The sequence below is a fragment of the Balaenoptera ricei genome, chromosome 5, assembly GCF_028023285.1.
Source record: "Balaenoptera ricei isolate mBalRic1 chromosome 5, mBalRic1.hap2, whole genome shotgun sequence".
Lineage (NCBI taxonomy): Eukaryota > Metazoa > Chordata > Mammalia > Artiodactyla > Balaenopteridae > Balaenoptera > Balaenoptera ricei.
Genome location: NC_082643.1, coordinates 111,317,774 through 111,334,320, shown reverse-complemented (window position 1 = coordinate 111,334,320; position 16,547 = coordinate 111,317,774). Strand labels below are relative to the sequence as shown.

General features: G+C 38.9%; 1 non-coding gene across 1 annotated transcript; it reads left to right on the top strand.

Annotated features, from left to right (window-relative positions):
• The first annotated feature begins 4,325 nt into the window (after nucleotides 1-4,325).
• On the top strand, nucleotides 4,326-4,398 carry TRNAE-CUC (transfer RNA glutamic acid (anticodon CUC)). Its single transcript has one exon. It is a non-coding gene; the product is annotated as a tRNA-Glu (tRNA).
• Nucleotides 4,399-16,547: the final 12,149 nt, after the last annotated feature.

Below are 16,547 nucleotides of genomic sequence, written 5' to 3'. Positions count from 1 at the left end.
GCTCTCTGCTCCTAGCCGTTAAAGGTGCAGGGAAGGAGGGGCTTGGCAGGCGGGGCAGATTGGCTCAGCGGGGAAAGGCTGGAGGGGACCTCCCTGAGCGGTGACAGAGAACAATCTGGGAAAGTTCTTTGGGTGCCACTCCCTGCAACTTTCAAGGGTGGGGCCGGGAAGAGATCCCCCCACCCCCGCACGTCGCCTTTCTCGGGAACGGCTTCCTGACGTCGGTGTGAGTGGGCTTGGGGCACCAGCGGTTATTCACTGCGTGTTGCCTGGGCCTGGGTCAAAGAGTGGGTTTCCAGACCTCAAAGGATTGCCTGGCAGGGTTAGTCTCTAGGTGAGAGCTGGAAGGGTTCTCCAAGTTAATGAGGCTAATAATACTTTCCCTTAGGTGACTAACCACCATGTCATATGTCCTGTTAATTGATTTGCTTCTCATTAAGGATAGAAAACAGTAACCAAAATAAACAGTGAGAGAGTAGTTCTTTGCTCAGCGGAACACTGCGCTTTTCCGCAGCTATTCGAGAGCACAAGACGGCCGTGTGAGATTTCTTTTATGAGCTCAGCAGTTATGTTTTTAGAAGGGATGTTGCCTTCTTTAAAATGGTCAAGGCTCTACGCTTTTTGGAGTTGCTATTCATACACCTGCTGGGCAGTTTTCAAAGTAAACGATGGCTGCCTCGGATTCTAACTAGGATGAATCAGAGGGAATTTGGTCAAATCCTTATTGAATTTAACTGACAGATATGTTTTATGTTAATTTCTACTTTCGGACAGGGTAGTTATGCTTAGGATTTGCACTGGCTTATGGGCGATTACATATAGTCAACAAAAATAATCAAGAGACATGTCTGGGTGCCCAGTGCAGAAATCATGGAGGTAAACAATCATCTGTTTATGATAATTCAACAGGATGGTAACAGAAAAACAAACAAAAAAACACACACAAAAAAACTTGCAGGACAGTCCCAAAACAGACAACTGTATGATGTCACTACAGGAGTTTCCCTGAAATGAAAATGCTCCTGAGTTAACCAGAGGTTCAACATCATTGTTGTGGAAAATGTACATATCAAGGTACAGAAATGTAACAACCCACAACACCAACAATTGAAATTTATTTTACTTGGGTTTATGTTTCCTTTTCAATAGGAGTTCGTTTTTTACAAAACCCAGGCATTTTGCCCAGAAGGCACTAGCAAATGGATTGGTTTGCTAGGATGTAAAGTAAATAGAAATTCAAACCAACAGTTTTTATAGACCATCACAGATGTAATCAGAGGCTTGGGTGTCCTGTCCACTGGTAACACAGAAGGACTAGATTCAAATGTGTAGCGACAGGAAAGTTTGAGTGACTATCCCACCTACTCCCTACTTTATGACCCAGATGTTCAGGCATTATGGAGATATGTTTAAGTAAGATTTTCTACAGATCTCAGAAAATGATATTGTGGGCTTTGGGGTCTATGTACATGGGTGAAGTCAAAAAGCTCAAAAGAAGGCCTCCCATCCCATGTGTCTTGTTGCAGATGTAAATCCTGCAGCTCTATCATTCAAAGGTTACTGTCTGTATGAGAGGCTGTTTAATGGGTAGTTTTAAATTTGCAGCTACTATTATGTCTCAGTTTAAATATTGTGAAATAAATAATTACGTGATTTTATTATACCACTTAAATATACCCCAGTAAATGTAGAATATTATAATTGTGATTGAGTTCCATGAAGTTTTTTCATTCTACTCATTATCAACATATGAGAAAGCAAATTATTCATCTTAATTTCCATGTTTTGAAAAACATTGACTTGTCCATCTCACAGAAAGAGGTGATTTTTTTTTCAACTGAACTTTTTGTTCATACAACATATCAAAGCTTACTAAGTCCCTGATTAATCACCTTCCGAAAATAATAATGCTGAATGTTCTAAAGGAGAGATAGGGCTGACAGTTGTGTTACTGTCAGTTTTTTTTTCTAAACCAGTATGTAGTGTAAAGCGAGTTTTACAGATATTTCTTTGGTATGATACAACATACTGGTTAAGTTAGGAGAACATACATATCTGTAGTACTTATCTGCTCTTATAATAACTCCTACTCTAGATGTACCTAAGTCATTGACTCAAGCAACAAATGTTTATTGAGTTCCCACTTTTTTTTTTAAATTATTTATTTATTTATTTATTTATGGCTGTGTTGGGTCTTCGTTTCTGTGCGAGGGCTTTCTCTAGTTGCAGCAAGTGGGGGCCACTCTTCATCACGGTGCGCGGGCCTCTCACTATCGCGGCTTCTCTTGTTGCGGAGCACAGGCTCCAGACGCGCAGGCTCAGTAGTTGTGGCTCACGGGCCTAGTCGCTCCGCGGCATGTGGGATCTTCCCAGACCAGGGCTCGAACCCGTGTCCCCTGCATTGGCAGGCAGATTCTCAACCACTGCGCCACCAGGGAAGCCCTGAGTTCCCACTTTGTGACCGCATTGTTTGTCTAAGAATCACCATGTACATCTTCTAAACATATGTCTCAGCAATGGGAAAGATTGCTTTTTAAAAAAAGTTACCTAAGGATGTTTAGAGCAGTACTATTTATAATTTTCCCAGGGTCCAGTGCCTGGCATGTAATTATTCAGTGAGTGAAATAAATGAATGAACAAGCCTTAAAGAACAAACTAATAGTGAAGTAATCCCATGTTATGAGACACTATATAGGCAATGGAAAAAAAAAAAGAATAAAATAGTTCCATAGGCTCTTAGGCTCTTAGAAAACTCTGTGTTAAGTGAAAAATATGAGCTGATGAGAAATACATTCACACCTACACAATTTTTATGAATCAAACATAACTTCCGGGTACTTCCCTGGTGGCGCAGTGGTTAAGAATCCTCCTGCCAATGCAGGGGACACAGGTTCGATCCCTGAACCAGGAAGATCCCACATGCCACAGAGCAACTAAGACTGTGCGCCACAACTACTGAGCCCACGTGCCACAACTATTGAAGCCTGCGCACCTAGAGCCTGAGCTTCGCAACAAGAGAAACCACCGCAATGAGAAGCCCACGCACCACACGAATAGTAGCCCCCACTCGCCGCAACTAGAGAAAGCCCACGCACAGCAGCGAAGACCCAATGCAGCCAAAAATAAAAAACAAAAAAACAAAAAAAACCCCATAACTTCCCAGGGCTTCCCTTGTGGTGCGGTGGTTAAGAATCCGCCTGCCAGTGGAGGGGACACGGGTTCAAGCCCTGCCAGGAAGATCCCACATGCTGTGGAGCAGCTAAGCCCATGCGCCACAACTACTGAGCCTGTGCTCTAGAGCCCGTGAGCCACAACAACTGAAGCCTGCACGCCTAAAGCCCATGCTCCGCAACAAGAAAAGCCACCGCAATGAGAAGCCCGCACACTGCAACGAAGAGCAGCCCCCTCTGGCCGCAACTAGAAGAAAGCCCACACACAGCAACTAAGACCCAACGCAGCCAAAACATTTTTTAAAAAAGGAGGAAGACAGGTTTAAAAAAAAAAAAACAACTTCCCCCCAAAAAATCCAGAATCAAACTATGTATTACCTCTTGTAATGAGATACAGTCAGCCCTCTGTATCTGCAGGTTCTGTAGCCTCCGATTCAACCATGATCGAAAATATTCAGAAAAAAATTCCAGGAAATTCCAAAAAGCACAACTTTAATTTGCAGTGCCAGCAATTATTTAGATAGCATTTACATTGTATTAGATATTATAAGTAATCTAAAGATGATTTAAAGTATATAGGAAGGTGTGCATAGGTTATATGTAAAATCATTGCCATTTAATATAAGGGATTTGAGCATCCATGGATTTTGGTATCCACCGGGGTCCTGGAACCAATACCCTGCAGATACTGAGGGCAACTGTATAGAAGGTACGAATGTGAGGGGGAAACTAGTATTTCTGGACTATTTTTCAATGAGACATATTACTTTTGAAATCAAAAACAACGACACAAGCAATATTACAAGTGAGAAGGCGATAATACGAGTCCATGACATAAGGAAGCTTACTGTCTAGTTGGAGAGACAATAACACCCAGAACAATAGAGATTAAGGCTGATCACCCTCTGAATTTGGGGTTTCAGATATTTATTCTGTGCCAGGCCCATCCAAAGAGCAAACACCTACCATTTATTGAGTACTTATTGAATGCCGGGGACTGTGCAAATTTCTTTACCTATATTATCTCATTTAACAATTTCAGCAACAATCTGAGATAGGTACTCATAATGCCCTTCTCTACATATAACGTATCCAAAGAAAAGAGAGATTGTCATTTTCTGGAGATCACATTCAAGTAAGTAGCATCATGGGAATTCCCTGGCAGTCCAGTGGTTAGGACTCTGCACTCTCACTGCTGAGGGCCCAGGTTCAATCCCTGGTCAGGGAACTAAAACCATGCGACAAAAAAAAAAAAAAAAAAAAAAAGTAAGTGGCGTCATTGGGGCATAAAACCAGGGTCTTCTGGCCCTAAAGTTCATGCTTTTGGCCACTATTCCTTAAATTGCATCCACACTGATATAACTCTTTTGATGTAACAATACTCTTACTTTGGTTTTTAAAACATGTTTATTTTAAACTTATTTTAAAAATAAGGTAATAGTACCATATTATGCTACTATTGGAAAATGAAGAAAAAATGTAAACACTGTTGACATTTTGGTGTCCAGTCTCCTTCCCTTAGATTTCCATTGTTTAAGATAATTTCAACAATAGCATACAAATTATTCTTATTCTGATTTTTAAAAAAATTTAGCACTATATCATATGCTCTTTCCTCAAGATTATTATTTTAGTGGCTGGAAGGTGTGCCAAAATATATATACATATGCTTGTACATGTATGTGTGTGTATTGAACTTGGTCTCTCTGAAATCTGGTAGTCTAGTTCTTGATTGGGGAGCAATTTAGTTTAATGTTTTTATATTTTTCTACTAATGAAGATCCTTGGGCTATCTTTTTTAGAGTTAGTACTACTACACTATCTATACAAATGTTCTATATTAAATGAAAGCGTTTGGGGTATTCAGAAAAGTAAATGAAATGTACTATTTGCCACATTTTATTAACATTACTGTCCATGCTGTTTCTGGACTGGAGGAAAATGGGGAGGGTGTAGGGAAAGCAATAAGCAGTGTTGCCGCAGTCCGGGTGTGAAATGGCCGTGGTCTGCGTTAGGAGAGTAGCAATGGGAATGTAGAAGGTAGAGCAGATTTGAAGCATAATGGACAGAACTTGCAGATCAATTGGGTATGGGGATGGAGCCAAAGATGACTCCTACTTTTTTTGTTTACTTGAGCACTTGGGTAGATGGATGGTAGTGCCCTTTACCAGGACAAGGAATGCCAAGATAAGAACAGGTTTATGAAGGAAGATGATGAATTTTATTTAAACATGATGACTTGGAGATCTGAGATGTATAATTGGAGATGTCAAGTGGGGAGCTGATGATAGTAGTCTGGAACTCAGAAAAGAGCCAAGAACTGCAGACATAAATTTGAGAAGAGTCAGCATGTAGATAAGAAAGCCATAGGAGACCTTGGCAAAGATGGCGGAGTAGGAAGACCCTGAGCTTACCTCCTCTCACGGGCATACCAAAATTACAGATATTTAGAGAGCAACGTTTGATGAGAAAATCCAGAATCTACCAGAAAAGATCTTGTACAACTAAAGATATAAAGAAAGAAACAGCAATGAGATGGGTAGGAGGAGTGGAGTCACACACAGTACAGTCAAGACTCATACACCCAAGTGGGCAATCCACCAGTCCCGGGATCTCTGGGCCACGACCCCATCCAGAAGCAGGCACACACTGGCCCGAGGACCAATGCAGCCCTGCAGCTTGACTTGTCAGGACCCAGCCAACACACCAACCCTAGAAACCCCCAGGCCCCGGCCATGCCCACCAGCTCTGGGACACGTTGTGCCTTTTAGCCAGCAGCCCCAGGATCCAGCCCCACCCAGCAGCTGACTGAAACCAGCTTTGGAACACCCAGGGCCCTGCAGCTAGAGACCCGGGGACCCAACTCCACACACCAGTGAGCCAGCACTAGTCCTGGGAGCCCCCTGGGCCCTGGGGCCACCCACCAGCAGGCCAACACCAGGTCTGAGATACTCGGACTCCTCAGTCAGACACCCGAGGCTCCAGCCCCACTCACCAGTGGGCCAGCACCAGCTTTGGGAAACCCCAGAACCTGCAGCCAGCTGTGTCAGGAACTGGTCCTACCCACCGCCAACACTATATTTGGGAAGTCCAGCTCCACAACCACCCACTACAGAACCTAGCTCTGCCCACTGTGAGCTAGCCCCCGAGGTTCCATAGCTAGCCGACTCGTGACCTGGCCCCACCAAACAGCAGCTGGCAGCCTCTGCACAAGGCAGGGCCTGGCAGCCAACTGGACAGGGGGACCAGCCACGCCTACCAAACTGCCCACAGTAGTCAGCCCGCTACAAGAGAAGGACCTATGGAGCCCAACATAGGGAGCACCCCTAGAGCACATAGCTCTGGTAACCAGAGGGGAGCGCGCCGCTGGGATGCATAGGACTCCTCCTCCAAACGGCCACTTCTCCAAGGTCTGGAAATGTAACCAACCTACCCGATGCATAGAAGTAAAAATAGCAACTTGGAAAATGAGGTGACAATGTTCCAAATGAAGCAACAAGATAAAGCCCCAAAAGAAGAACTAAGTGAAATGGAGATAGGCAATCTACCTGATAAAGAGTTCAAGGTAATGATTGTAAAGATGATCAAAGAACTCAGGAGAAAAATGGATGGAACAGAGTGAGAAATTAGGAGTTTTTAACAAAGAGTTAGAAAATATAAAGAAGAATGAGAGATAAAGAATACAATAACTAAAATGAAAAATAAACCAGAAGGAATCAAGAGTAGATTAAATGATACAGAGGAATGTATCAGCGAGCTGGAAGATAGAGCTGTGGAAATCACTGAGGTTGAACAGAAAAAAGAATAAAAGGAAAGGAGGACAGTTTAAGAGACTTCTGGCACAACATCAAGCATACCAACATTTACATTATAGGAGTCCCAGAAAGAGGAGAGAGAGAGAAAGGGGCTGAGAACATATTTGAAGACATAATAGCTGAATTTTTAACCTGGGAAAGGAAGCAGACATCCAGGTCCAGGAAGCACAGAGAGTGCAAAACAGGATCAACCCAAGAGGAACATACCAAGACACATTGTATTTAAGATGACAAAAATTAAAGATAAAGAGAGAATATTAAAAGCAGCAAGGGAAAAGCAATAAATTACATACAAGGGAACTCCCATCAGGCTATCAGCTGACTTTTCAGCAGAAACTCTGCTGGCCAGAAGGGAATGGCATGACATATCTAAAGTGATAAAAGGGAAAAACATACAAGCAAGAATAATCCACCAAGCAAGGCTTTCTTTCTGATTGGATGGAGAGATCAAAAGTTTTACAGATAAGCGGGTGGGGGCGGTGATGAATTGGGAGATTGGGATTGACATATATAAACTAATATGTATTGAATGGATAACTAATAAGAACCTGCTGTATAAAAAAATAAATAAAATTCTAAAATTCAAAAAAAAGTTTTACAGATAAGCAAAAGATAAGAGTTCAGCACCATCAAACCAGCTTTACAAGAAATGTTAAAGGGATTTCTCTAAGTGAAAAAGAAAAGGCTACAACCAGAAACATGAAAATTACAAAAAAGAAAAACCTCATTGGTAAAGGCAAATATACAGAAAAGGTAGTAAATCAACCATGTGCAAAATTAGCAGGAAGGTTAAAAGACAAAAGTAGTAAAACCATTTATATCTGTGATAAGCAGTTAAGGGATACACAAAACAAAAAGATGTAAAATATGATGTCAAAAACAGTAATCATGGGGGGAGGAGAGTAAAAATGGAGGGTTGTTAAAATGCATTTGAAATTAAGACATCAGCAACTTAAAATAATCATGTATATATAAAGATTTCTATATATAAACCTCATGGTAACCATGAACCAAAAACCTAATATAGAGACATAAAAAATAAAGAGAAAGGAATTCAAACATAACACTAAAGAAAATCATCAAATCATGAAGAGAGCAAGAGAAAAAGAAACAGCGAAGAACTACAAAAACAACCAGAAAACAATTAACTAAATGATATTAAATACAACCTACCCATAATTACTTTAAATGTAAATGACTAAATGTCCCAATCAAAAAACTTAGGGTGACTGACTTTCAGTCTAAGTGACAGTAAGTCACCCCAACTATGGAAACGCTGGGCTGTGAAATCATGCCTGTTAGCTCAGACTGGAGTGTGTCCTATGAGCATCCCTCCTACTCCTTACAGAAGGCCAAGATGGTGCCCCAGAGCTGCTCCTCAAAGTGCACCCACCAGCTGAGTCTGGGTTTTGTCTCTCTAAATGTTAAAAAAAATAACATAAGGAGAAAAGGACATTCCCCACTAAATTTGAATACTTTGCATAAGCTTGATAGGGCAAGAGTGCAATCAACAACTATTTTAACATGAATCTTCTTTTCATCCACCTCTCATTTTTTCCTTAAATGAGGAAATACATTGGTCTAGCAAGGATAGTATTTGTGCCTTGAGGATAGCAATTATAGAATAAATCCATCTAAAATATCATATTCTGCATTTTGTTGCTTTGTTTGTTTAGAGAGGGTAATACCAAACAGTCTTCAAAGAAAATGAGGTGAAGACCAAGTGCTTCAATAATCAAGAACATCTATGTTTTGAGATGGGTGTGTGGTTAAGCATGCTTTTAGGTTTTCTGTATTTAGGAGATTCTGAGTTCTTGACTATTGGCCAACTTTCAAGCAAGTAAAAATCAGTGCGGTCTGTAAATTTTTCTAAGTTTACCCAGAAAAATGCTCTGTTCCTTCTGTGGCACATGCTTATGCTGCTGAAAGCTAAATCCTCAAAATAAAACCTAAGGAGGGGACTAATAATTCATTAAAGTAAATCAATGGTGTCACTACTAATTCCTATCCTGTAGAAGAATTTTTGGTAGTGGATAAATAACATACCCTGGGCAGATGAACTCAACCTGGTAGATAAAAGTTTGCTTTGGTCACAGTTGCCTATGAATATGGGTTTCAAAATAAACATAAAGCCTTAACTTAGAATTTCATTATGTTTTAGAATCATCACTGCCTTAATGTTCAAACATCTAATTAAGTTCTCCTAGTAAGGAGAAATGCACGTTTGTTTATGGCTTTTTGTGAATATATATGCAGTGATCTATGGCTTTAAAAAAATTCTGTGTTTCTGTGACAGTGTTTGTTAATCCAGCCAATGGAGTTATTTACAGAAAAATGGAACATGTAGTAGTTTTTCATGTACAAGTAAGAACTGTTTCCCCCCAAAACCTTAGTTACCTGAATTGTTCTAAGATTATTTGTAAAATCTGAAACACAGTGATTAAAGAGAAGTGAGAATTCTAAAAAAAAAAAAAAAAAAAAAAAAAAACTTAGGATGACTGAATGGATAAAAAAAGCAAGACCTATCTATATGCTACCTACAGGAGACTCACTTCAGATCTAAAGACACACAGAGACTGAAAGGGAAGGGATGGAAAAAGATGCAATATGCAAATGGAAATCAAAAGAAAGTCAGGGTAGCAATATTTATATCAAGACAAAATAGACTTTTAAACAAAGACTGTAACAAGAGACAAAGAAAGACATCACATAATGATCAAGGGATCAATCCAAGAAGAATATATAACAATTGTAAATGTGTATGCACCCAAGTTAGGAGCACATAAATACATAAGGCAAATATTAACAGACATAAAGGGAGAAATCAATGGCAAAACAATAATAGGAGGGGAATTTAACACCCCACTTACATCAATGGGCAGATCATCCAGACAGAAAATCAATAAGGAAACACAACATAACACATTAAAACAAATAGACATACATATATATATATATATACACACACACACATATATATATATATAAACCATTCCATCCCAAAGCAGCATAATACACATTCTTTTCAAGTGCACATGGAACATTCTCCAGGGCAGATCACATACTAGACCACAAAACAAAACAAGCCTTGGTAAATTTAAGAAAACTTAAATTATACCAAACATTTTTTCCAACCACAATGTGATGAGACTAGAAATCAACTAAAAAAAAACAAAAAAACGTAGATAACAAAAACACATGGAGGCTAAACAATATGCTACTAAACAACCAATGAATCACTGAAGGAATCAAACAAGAAATAAAAAAATACCTAGAGACAAATGAAAATGAAAACACAATAATCCTAAATCTATGGAATGCAGCAAAAGCAATTCTAATAGGGATGTTTATAGTGATACAAGCCTACCTCAGGAAACAAGAAAAATCTCAAATAAACAACCTAACCCTACACCTAAATTAATTAGAAAAAGAACAAACACAAAACAAAGATAGTGGAAGGAAAGAAATCATAGAGATCAGAGCAGAAATTAATGAAATAGAGACAAAGAAAAAAAAGAAAGAAAGAAAGAAAAGAAAAGATCAGTAAAACTAAGAGCTGGTTCTTTGAAAAGATAAATTGATAAACCTTTAGCTGGACTCATCAAGAAAAAAAGAGAGCCCAAATCAATAAAATCAGAAATGAAAAAGGAGAAATTACAATGGACACCACAGAAACACAAAGCATCATAAGAGATTACTATGAACAACTATATGCCAATAAAATGGACCACCTAGAAGAAATGGACAAATTCCTAGAAATGTACAATCTCCCAAGACTGAATCAGGAAGAAATAGACAATATGAACAGACCAATTACCAGTAATGAAATTGAATCAGTAATTTAAAAACTCCCAACAAAACAGTATGGAGGTTCCTTAATAAACTAAAAATAGAACTACACTATGACCCAGCAGGCCCACTACTGGGCATATACCCAGAGAAAACCATAATTCAAAAAGACACATGCACTCCAATGTTCATAGCAGCCCTACTTATAAAAGCCAGGACATGGAAGCAACCTAAATGTCCATCAACAGAGGAATGGATAAAGAAGATGTGGTACATACATACAATGGATTATTACTCAGCCATAAAAAGGAATGAAATTGGGTCATTTGTAGAGACGTGGATGGACCTAGAGAGTGTCATACAGAGTGAAGTAAGTCAGAAAGAGAAAAACAAATATTATATATTAACGCATATATGTGGAATCTAGAAAAATGGCATAGATGACCTTATTTGCCAAGCAGAAATAGAGACATAGAGAACAAATGTATGGATACCAAGGGGAAAAGGGGTGGGGTGGGAGGAATTGGGAGATTGGGATTGACACATATATGCTATTGATGCTATGTATTAAATAGACAACTGATGGGAACATACTGTATAGCACAGGGAACTCTACTTAATGCACTGTGGTGTCCCAAATGGGAGGGTAATCCAAAAGGGAAGGGATATATGTATATGTATGGCTGATTCATTTTGCAGTGCAGTAGAAGCTAACACAACATTGTAAAGCAACTATACTCCAATTAAACAACAAAAACAACAACAAAAAAAACTCCCAAACAAAAGTCCAAGGCTAGATGGCTTCACAGGTGAATTCTCCCAAGCATTTACAGAAGAGTTAACCCTATTTTTCTCAAACTATTCCAAACAATTGTAGAACAATTGTAGAGGAAGGAATGCATCCAAACTCATTCTACGAGACCAGCATCACCCTGATAACCAAAATCAAACAAAGATATCAAAAAAAAAGAAAGAAAGTTACAGGCCAATATCACTGATGAACATAGATGCAAAAATTCTCAACAAAATATTAGCAAACCAAGTCCAACAATACATTAAAAGGATAATACATCATGATCAAGTGGGATTTATCTCAGGGATGCAAAAATGGTTCAGTATCTGCAAATAAATCAATGTGATACACCACATTAATAAAGTTAAGAATAAAAATCATATGATCATCTCAGTAGATGCAGAAAAAACTTTTGAAAAAATTCTACATCGATTTATGATAAAAACTACATATACACACACACACATACTCTACACAAAGTGGTATATAGAGAACATAACTCAACATAATAAAGGCCATGTATGATAAGCTGAAGTTAACATGATACTTAACAGTGAAAAGCTGAAAGCTTTTCCTCTAAGAACAAGAACAAGACAAGGATGCCCACTTTCACTATTTTTATTCAACATAGTATTGGAAGTCCTAGCCACAGCAACCAGACAAAAAAAAGAAATAGAAGGAATCCAAATTGAAAATATACACACTACTATATATAAAATAGATAACCAACAAGGATCTACTGTATACACAGGGAACTATACTCATTATCTTGTAATAACTTATAATGAAAGAAAATCTAAAAAAGAGTATATATATATATATATTTTTTTTTATATATACACACACACACATATATGAATCACTTTGCTGTACACCTGAAACTAACACAACATTGTAAAATTGTAAATCAACTATGCTTCAATAAAAACTAAAAAAAAAAAATAAAGGCATTATATTAAACCATTTGAATTAAGGACATTTTTTATGCAGCAATAGCTAAGTGATACAATAATCAAAGCAAACAGCAATAAAGGAAATTGTAAATTTTTTTTTGGCTCCGTTGGGTCTTTGTTGCTGCGCATGGGCTTTCTCTAGTTGTGGCGAATGGGGGCTACTCTTCATTGCAGTACATGGACTTCTCATTGCGGTGGCTTCTCTTGTTGCAGAGCATGGGCTCTAGGCATGCGGGCTTCAGTAGCTGCAGCACACAAGCTCAGTAGTTGTGGCTCATGGGCTCAGTAGTTGTGGCACACGGGCTTAGTTGCTCCACTGCATGTGGGATCTTCCCAGACCAGGGGCTGAACCTGTGCCCCCTGCATTGGCAGGCAGATTCTCAACCACCGCACCACCAGGGAAGCCCAGGGTAACTAATTTTTTTTTTAAAAAAAGGAATCAACATTAGGAAGGAAGAAGTAAAACAATCACTGCAGATGACATGATACTATACACAGAAAATCGTCAAGATGCCACCAAAAAAACACTAGAGCTCATCAATGAATTCAGTAAAATTGTAGGATACAAAATTAATATGCAGAAATCAGTTGCATTTCTAAAACTAACAACTACAAGAAAGAGAAATTAAGGAAACAATCCCATTTACAATCTCATCAAAAAGAATAAAATACCTAGGAATAAATCTAACTGTACTTAGAAAACTTAAGATGGGACTTCCCTGGTGGTCCAGTGGTTAAGACTCCATGCTCCCAATGCAGGGGGCATGGGTTTGATCCCTAGCCAGGGAACTAAGATCCTGCATGCCATGCAGTGTGGCAAAAAAAAAAAAAAAAAACTGTAAGATACTGATGAAAGAAATTGAAGACAACACAAACAGATGGAAACATACACTGTGTTCATGGATTGGAAAAATTAATAATTGTTAAAATGACCATAGTAGCTACCCAAGGCAATCTACAGATTCATTGCAACCCCTTTCAAAATACCAATGGCATTTTTCAGAGATCTAGAAAAAATAATTTTAAAATGTGTATGGAAGCACAAAAGATCCTGAATAGCCAAAACAATCTTGAGAAAGAAGAACAGAGCTGGAGGTATCATGCTCCCTGACTTCAGACTACACTACAAAGCTACATCAATCAAAACAGTATGGTACTGGGGCTTCCCTGGTGGTGCAGTGGTTAAGAATCTGCCTGGCAGTGCAGGGGACACGGGTTCAAACCCTGGTCCGGGAAGATCCCACATGTCACAGAGCAACTAAGCCCGTGTGCCACAGCTACTGAGCCTGCACTCCAGAGCCTGTGAGCCACAACTACTGAAGCCTGTGCTATTAGAGCCCATGCTCTGCAACAAGAGAAGCCACTGCAATGAGAAGCCCGTGCACCATAACAAAGAGTAGCTCCCGCTTGCTGCAACTGAAGAAAGTCCGTGTGCAGCAGCGAAGATCTAATGCAGCCAAAAATTAAAAATAAATAAATAAAAACAAATATCGTATATTAATGCATGTATGTGGAACCTAGAAAAATGGTATAGATGAGCCGGTTTGCAGGGCAGAAGTTGAGACACAGATGTAGAGAATGGACATATGGACACCAAGAGGGGAAAACTGCAGTGGGGTGGGGATGGTGGTGTGCTGAATTGGGCGATTGGGTTTGACATGTATACACTGATGTGTATAAAATTGATGCCTAATAAGAACCTGCAGTATAAAAAAACAAACAAACAAAACAACTAATACTAAACTTTCATTGGGTTATTTGTATGGAAATATGTTAATATAAATGTTTCAATAAATAAATAAATAAATAAATAAATAAATAAATAAATTTATTAAAAACAAAAAAACAGTATGGTACTGGCACAACAGACATATAGATCAATGGAACAGAATAGAGACCCCAGAAATAAACCTACAACTTATGGTCAATTTATCTATGACAAAGGAGGCAAGAATATACAACGGAGGAAAGTCAGTCTCTTCAATAAGTGGCACTGGGAAAACTGGACAGCTACATGTAAAAGAATGAAATTAGAACATTTTCTCATACCATATACAAAAATAAACTCAAAATGGATTAAAGACCTAAATGTTAGACTGGAAAGCATAAAACTCCTAGAAACAAACACAGGCAGAACACTCTTTGTCATAAATTGTAGCAATATTTTTTTGGATCTGTCACCTAAGGCACATGAAACAAAAGAAAAAGTAAACAAATGGGACCTAATTAAACTTAAAAGCTTTTGCACAGCAAAGGAAACAATTGACAACAGACAACATACTGAAGGGTAGAAAATATTTGTAAGTGATCTGAACAATAAGGGGTTGATGTTGAAAATATCTAAGCAGCTCATAGTACTGCATATCAAAAATAGAAAAAACTCGGGCTTCCCTGGTGGCGCAGTGGTTGAGAATCTGCCTGCCAATGCAGGGGACACGGGTTCGAGCCCTGGTCTGGGAAGATCCCACATGCCGCGGAGTAACTAGGCCCGTGAGCCACAATTGCTGAGCCTGCGCGTCTGGAGCCTGTGCTCCGCAATAAGAGAGGCCGCAATGATGAAAGACCCGCGCACCGTGATGAAGAGTGGCCCCCACTTGCCACAACTGGAGAAAGCCCTTGCACAGAAACGAAGACCCAACACAGCCATAAATAAATAAATAAAAACTGTATAACTTTAAAAAAAAAAATAGAAAAAACTGGGCAGAAGGTTTGAACATACATTTTTCCAAAGAAGACATACCAATGCCCAACAGGCACATGAAACAATTCTCAAAATCACTAATCATCAGAGAAATGCAAATTGAAACCACAACGAGCTATCACCTCACACCTGTCAGAAGGGCTGTCATCAAAAAGACCACAAATAAAAAATGTTGGTGAGGATGTGGAGGAAAGGGACCCCTTGGACACAGTTGGTGGGAATGTGAGTTGGTGCAGCCACTGTGGAAAACAATATGGAGGCTCCTCAAAAAACTAAAAATGGAACTACCATATGATCTAGCAATTCCACTCCTGGGCATATATCTGAAGAAAATGAAAACATTAATTTGAAAAGATACATGCACCCCAATGTTCATAACAGCATTATTTACAATTGCCAAGATATGGAAGCAACCTAAGTGTCCATCAACAGATGAATGGATAAAGAAGATGTGGTATACATATAAAATGGAATACTACTCAGCTATTAAAAGGAATGAACTTTTGCCATTTGCAACAACAGGGATGGACCTGGAGGGTATTGTGCTTAGTAAAATAAGTAAGATACAGAAAGACAAATACTGCATGTCATCATTTATATGTGGAATCTAAAAATTAAAACAAAAGAATGAATACAACAAGACAGAAACAGTCTATATAGAGAACAAACTGTGTTTACCAGTGGGGAGAGGGAAAGGATAGGGGCAAGATAGGAGTAAGGGATTAAGAGATACAAATTACTATGTACAAAATAAATAAGCAACAAGGATATATTGTACAGCACAGGGAATACAGCCAATATTTTATAATAACTATAAGTGGAGTATAAGCTATAAAAATAGTGAATCACTGTGCTGTACACCTGAAACTAATATGATATTGTAAATCAATTATACCTCGATTAAAAAAAATAAAAGCAAGCCATAGGAAAAAATGAGATGGCCTGGAAAGAGAATACAGAGTGTCTAAGAGAGAGCCCAATATTTCAGGTTTGGTAAAGAAGAACACTGCAGATGATGCTGTAAATTCATAACTAGAGCAATAAGAAGAAGCCCAGAAGAGGGCAGTATCCAGGAAAACAAGGAAAAGACTTTTTGAGAAAGGTGGAATGGCCATCTATAATATATTGAATGCTCCTGAGAGCACAGGTAAAATAAAGATGTAAAAGTCCATTGGATTTGGTAACATAGAGGTCTTTGTTAGCCTTAGCCAGAGGGAGTTTGGTTATGCTATGTTGAGTGGAATCCTGGTTGAGTGGGAGTGAAAAAGAGCTGGGTTCAGCAGCAGGCCGGTGAGTTGTCTTCCTGGAGGGCTGATCTATAAGGGG